General features: G+C 40.5%; 1 protein-coding gene across 8 annotated transcripts in view; it reads left to right on the forward strand.

The window, feature by feature from the left end:
- Window positions 1-6,106, forward strand: part of Fbxo34 (F-box protein 34) — a 64,317-nt gene that overhangs the window by 42,932 nt on the left and 15,279 nt on the right. The window lies entirely within an intron of this gene.

Raw genomic sequence — 6,106 nt, forward strand, 5'->3', positions numbered from 1 at the left:
CAGTTTTGCTTTCTAGTAATGTTATTTGTTAATCAGTGTAACTTTTTTTTTCTCCAGATTGTCTGATAACAAGCTGTCAAAAACTGAGAGATAAGTATTGTTTGATAGATGGTGGAACTAAATATTAGTTCCTGAAGTAAACCAATATTGCTGCATGTTTTCATAGTAGGGGTTTAGTATACCTAATTATTTACACTTTTTTATTTTACAAAATGTGTTATATCTTGTTTCAATGTATCAGGAATGTTGATTTATGATGTAATGGCTGTGTCTGTCTTTTGGGAGTATCTTAGTTAGGTTGCTGTTGCTGTAATAAAAAACCCAGACTAGAAGCAACTTAGGGGGGAAAGGGTTTAATTGACTTATACGTCTAAATCACTAAGGGACATCACTAAGGGACATCAGGGCAAGAACCTGGAGACAAGAACTGGAGTAGAGAGAGCATGGAGGAATTCTTCTTACAACCTTGGACCACCTGTCCAAAGATGGGAACTACCCATAATGGGTTGCCCCTTCACCCATTAATCAAGAAAATGCCCCACAGATATGACCTGAGGGCCAATTGTGATTGGGACAGCTCCTCACTGGCGTTCTCTCTCACCCACCGGTCTTCAGTTTGTGTCAAGACGAAAAGAATTAACCAGCGCTTGGTTAGTCTTGGAAGATACCAGGCCTTGAGCTGGTATCATTTTCTGAATGCTCACCTCCTTTTTTGCATAATGGTTGCAGATTATGAGTACGGATGTTGAGGGGCTGACAGAGATTGTGATGGCATTAGGACCTCTAACAGAGTGTGGAGAAAGAGGATCAGCCTGCAGAGTGGCCCCAAGTAGAAGTGATTTAGCATCAGAAAACTTGTGCTGCTAAGTTTAGGGAAGGTGGGTGGGGTGTGTTGCTTTCTTACTTTTTCCAATGGCCTATGATTGACTACCAAGCAATGCAAGCAAGTAGCATCCTGTTTTGAGTGTGGAAAGGAAAAGGTTGGAACCATGCATCACAAATTCCAGCAGTTTGTGAGCTGTGATTATGGTTGCTTATTTTCTATAAGATTGACAATACAGAAGGAGTAGTAGTCATTACTCTTATCACATTTCCATTTACTTTTGTCTCCTGGCTTTTCTTCTTCACGTGTTTGTGCTATTCGTGACAAAATACTTGAATGAAGCAACTTAGCTTGCTCACACCTCCTAGGACCTGAAAGAGTCAGAAGAGCTATGGGCTATACCTGGGCACCCTGTCTTCATGCCCCTACATTTTTAAAAAAGATTTATTATTATTATTTCATGTGTATGAGTGTTTTGCTTGCGGGTACATCCATTTACCACATGTGAGCCTGTTACCCAAGGAGGTGGTGAGCCTCCATGTGGATGCTGGCAATTGAACCCAGGTCCTTTGCAACAACAAGTGCTCTTAACCATTGAGCCAACTTTCCAGCCCCATGTCCCTACATTTTGAAGCTAATTCCCATGTCCAAAAGCTTCCATAGCATCCCAAAACAGCACCACTACCTGGGGCTAGCTGTTTGGACAGAGGAGCCTGTGGGGGCCGTAACAGTGTGCTCTCCTTTCTGTGCTGCCAGTGAACTGTGGTCTTCGTTGTCAGCCACTCATGTGGTTTATTTTATTAGTAATAGAAATATTAAAGGGTTCTAGATGTGATCTATGCATACTTTCTAATAATTTTGAGTCAGGTAAGTTGGGGTTTTCTGTTGAAGTTAATTATATGTTTTTAAAATAAGTATAAAATTGCTATACAGAAAATTATATTTCTTTTTTGTTTGTTTGTTTTGTTTTTTTCGAGACAGGGTTTCTCTGTGTAGCCCAGGCTGTCCTGGAACTCACTCCGTAGACCAGGTAGCCTTGAACTCTGAAATCCGCCTGCCTCTGCCTCCTAAGTACTGGGATTAAAGGCATGTGGCACCATTGCCCGGCAAAAATTATATTTCTTAATTATATTTTATAATGTAAGCCTCAGTGTTTTTATGTTTCTTGGTATTTTCTTCCTTTCTAGTTTTGGTGTTTAGGAGTCTGTTTATCAAAGCTTATTTGTGCTGATAATAGTTTGGCATTTTTTTATTTTTATTTTATTTTATTTTATTTTTTATTTTTATTTTTTATTTTTTGGTTTTTCGAGACAGGGTTTCTCTGTATAGCTCTGGCTGTCCTGGAACTCACTCTGTAGACCAGGCTGGCCTCAAACTCAGAAATCGGCCTGCCTCTGCCTCCCAAGTGCTGGGATTAAAGGCATGCACCACCACCGCCTGGCTGGCATTTTATTTTTAAAAAGAATAGACATTTCTCTAGACACCTCTGTTTGTCATAGTGAAGAATCATGGGGTGACCGTACAATGTTTCTAGTTAAAACTTGGTGTCTTTAAACTTTAGAAAACAGGACATGGAGTTTTAGAAGTGAGAAGGAAGTTGCTGAATACCTACATGTCTAGACTGTGCTGTCCCAGAAGATAATAGCAATATGAAAGTTGGGGGTTTTGTTTTGTTTGGTTTGGTTTTTTGAGACAAGGTTTTTCTGTGTTATAACCCTGGCTGTCCTGGAGTGGCTTCGTATACCACACTGACCTCCAGCTCACAGAGATCTTCCTGCCTTTGCCTCAGAGTGCTGGGATTAAAGGCATGTGCTACCATGCTGGCCTCAAAAATGGGTATTTTGTCTAATTTGACAGTATTTAAAACTAAATGACTTTATTGTAAAAGTGACTGTTTCACAAAGCTGGTGTCCAGAATTTTCTTTAAAATCTCACTTTGCTTAGGAATATTTGCAGTAATTAGAATGCTGGGAAAAACTGCTACTTAATGCAGTGTCTTTGCAAGATTGTAACCGAGGTTGGGGAATTTGGCCTAGACAGCATCCTCTGTTTCTTTGCTTGTCTACCTATCACCTGCAAGGGAGAATGGCACAAGATGAGGAAACAATAGAAGGAGTTGCTTAATTTTCTCAACTTTGTAGGCTGCCCAAGTACTGATTAATTGGATCCTTATGATGTTGCATTTAAGGGATTTCTGCCTATTGGCTGTTTTAAGTCCTTACATTTGGCATTGATTCTACTCTACTTAATGTTTCCCATGTATAAGCCATTGTGGTGCATACTCACTCTGAAGAATACAGAAAATTCTGCTATCATATAGGGTAATTGCCCCAGGAAAAGCACAGTTCTGGCAGTTTAAAAGAGACAGATGGTGGCAGGTCAGTAATTTCCATGGGCTGAGGATAGGATAGGGAATGAGACCTGGGCAAGGAAGGGTGGTAATAGCAGCAGCCCATCATCTGTTAGTTACAGGCCCTTTGCAAATACTCAGGCACATACATAATGACTCAGAGGAGCCAGGCATGCTATCCTACACCATTAATCTCAGGTCTTAGGAAGGACAGGCAAGTGACTTCAAGGCCAGCCTGGTCTACATAGCAAGCTCCAGGCAATCTGGGTTACAGAGTTAAGACTCTTATCTTAAAATTAAGAAATTAAAACAAAACAAAACAACCCAAAAGCTATGACAAGATTTTGGATAAACATTATTAGGGCTTCTAATTAGAGGCAGCCTGCTTTGGTTTCTCCCTGTATTTCACATTAGTGATGGCCTGTTTCTGACACTTTGGTTTTTCTGTAATATCTTTATCATTGAAACTAAAAGCACTTATCTAAATGGCTTAGAAGACGCAAATCTTCCTGCTTCAGTCTCCCAAGGGCTGTGATTACAAGATATAAACTACCACATTTGGCTTACTAAATTGCCCAGCTAGGCCTTGAACTTGAAATCTTCCTATGCTAACTATATCATTCTGTCTTCCCAGTAGCTGGGGTCTTACTTGTTCATTTGCTGTATGGAGACACTGTGACCAAGGCTACATATAAAGAGAAGCATTTAAGTGGGGGCATACTTGGAGTTTCAGAGGGTTAGTCCATGATCATCATGTTGGGGATGGTGGTAGCAGGCAGGCAGGCAGGCAGGTAGGTAGGCATGGTGTAGCACTGGAGAAGCAGCTGAGAGCTCACATCTGTTCCACATGTTGCAAGCAGAAGGCAAACATGACTGGGTCTGACATGGATTTTTTAAATCTCAAAGCCCCTAGTGACACACTCCCTCCAACAAGATCATACCTGCTAATCTTTCCCAAACATTTCTACTAAATGGGGACCAGGCATTCAAACATAAGAGCCTATCTCAGCCATTCCCATTCAAACCACCACACTGGAATTGCAAGTCTGTACCACCAGGCCCCAATAAGAACTATTTTCTCTTAAAATAACTTTCAGTAACTTTGATCTGTGACTTATCTTTCCTTTCAGGAGGAGTGAGCCTCTGTAATTGATGTTATTACATAATTCATTTGACATTTATTGACTGTGACTATTGATTTTGTTATTTTAAATTTATCTGCATGAGTGTTTTGCCTGCATGTATATGTCTGTGCACCCATCTCATGCACTGGAGGAGGCTAGGAGAGGGTGTCAGATTCCAGACAGTTATAGGCTGTAACAAGCCATTATGTGGTGCTGGGACTCAAACCTGGGTTCTGTGGAAGAGCATCCAGTACTCTTAACTGCTAAGCCATCTTTCTAGCCCTCAAGAGTCATAAAATTTAATTTGATAAGTTCCACATTTGTGAAGTAAAAATATTTATTGTATCTAGCTAAGTGGTCAGTAAATATTAGTGACTAAGTTGCTATGATATTTACAAAATAATGGTTTTTTCTCTGTCCCCACTTAAGTAAATGTGGGCAGTCATGATTCTTGCTCTAAAAGGATATACAGGATCATTTTAAAATAGCAGATTTTTGTGTTTATTTAAATCTTTACATATACCTAAGATAGATAGATAAGCTAAGATAGATTCAGTTACTTAATAGGCTGTTTATATACATACCAAGAGATTGAAAGTCATACCTGTGTAGGCCAACAAGAGGGCTCATAAGGGTGCTTGCTACCAAGCTTAATGACTTGTTTGAGGCACAGATCCCACATGGTAGCAAGAGAGAATGGACTCCTGCAAGTTGTCCTGACTGCCACACATGTGCTGTGGCATGCATGCCTTTCCCCCATCCACACATACACTTATTTTTATAAAATAAGAAAGAAAAAACGCTGAGCGGTGGTGGCGCACAGCTTTAATCCCAGCGCTTGGGAGGCAGAGGCAGGTGGATCTCTGAGTTCGAGGCCAGCCTGGTCTACTGAGTGAGTTCTAGGACAGCCAGGGCTACACAGAGAAACCCTGTCTCGAAAAACCAAAAAAAAAAAAAAAAAAAGAAAGAAAGAAAAAACATGTGCGTTTAAGAAGTGATAGATTAAACCAGCTTTGTTGGTTCATGCTTGTAACTGTAGCACTTGAGACATGCTCAAGTCCAAGCCGAGCCTGGACTACAGCAGCACATCAAAACACATCTTGAGCTTTCTTTAAAAGAAAGAAAGAAATTGATTGGCATTTGCCATTGTTACCTTTAGTCCAGTTCTTTTTATTACTTGCTTTCCTAGTGTGTCTCTCTTTTCTTTCCTTTTAAATTGCTTCCTGATTTATTTCCTGTTTAGTTTTCAGTAATGGGTGTGGAGCGGAGTAAGAACTTGCCCCTCATCTGAACCAGGAAGGAGTAAGGCAGCTGAGGGGCCTCACCCTAATCCTTCCTCCACGCCAGTCCCCTGGAGTTCCACACTGTATGCACAAGAGACATGGCAGGCTCTTCATCCAGTGTTTCCCAGATGCATCTGCCTATTTCTCTTAAAAAAACAAAACAAAACTGTAAATATAGAAGTATTGAGCTTTGTACTAAAGTGTCAGCCATTTATTACCCACATAGCTCAGTGGTGGCTTGAACTCCTGATCCCCATTTCTACCTTCCACCTGCTAGGATTACATGTTCATTGAGTCTCTTATTAAATATATCCTGTCCCAACTTCCTCTATTTGAAGTTGGAAGATGAAAAAAATCAAGATATTTTAAACAATTCTTCTAGAGCTTCCCCAAAATCCCGAATTTGATGTTCTGTCTATCCCTTAGGAGGGATAATTCCCTCTAATTCTCATTCTGCCATATTGCCTGTAAATTAGAGGCTGGCTCTGCAGGACTGGCCAGATTATAACTGGTGTTTTTTTTGTTT

The sequence above is a fragment of the Mastomys coucha genome, unplaced genomic scaffold (assembly GCF_008632895.1).
Source record: "Mastomys coucha isolate ucsf_1 unplaced genomic scaffold, UCSF_Mcou_1 pScaffold9, whole genome shotgun sequence".
Classification (NCBI taxonomy): Eukaryota; Metazoa; Chordata; class Mammalia; order Rodentia; family Muridae; genus Mastomys; species Mastomys coucha.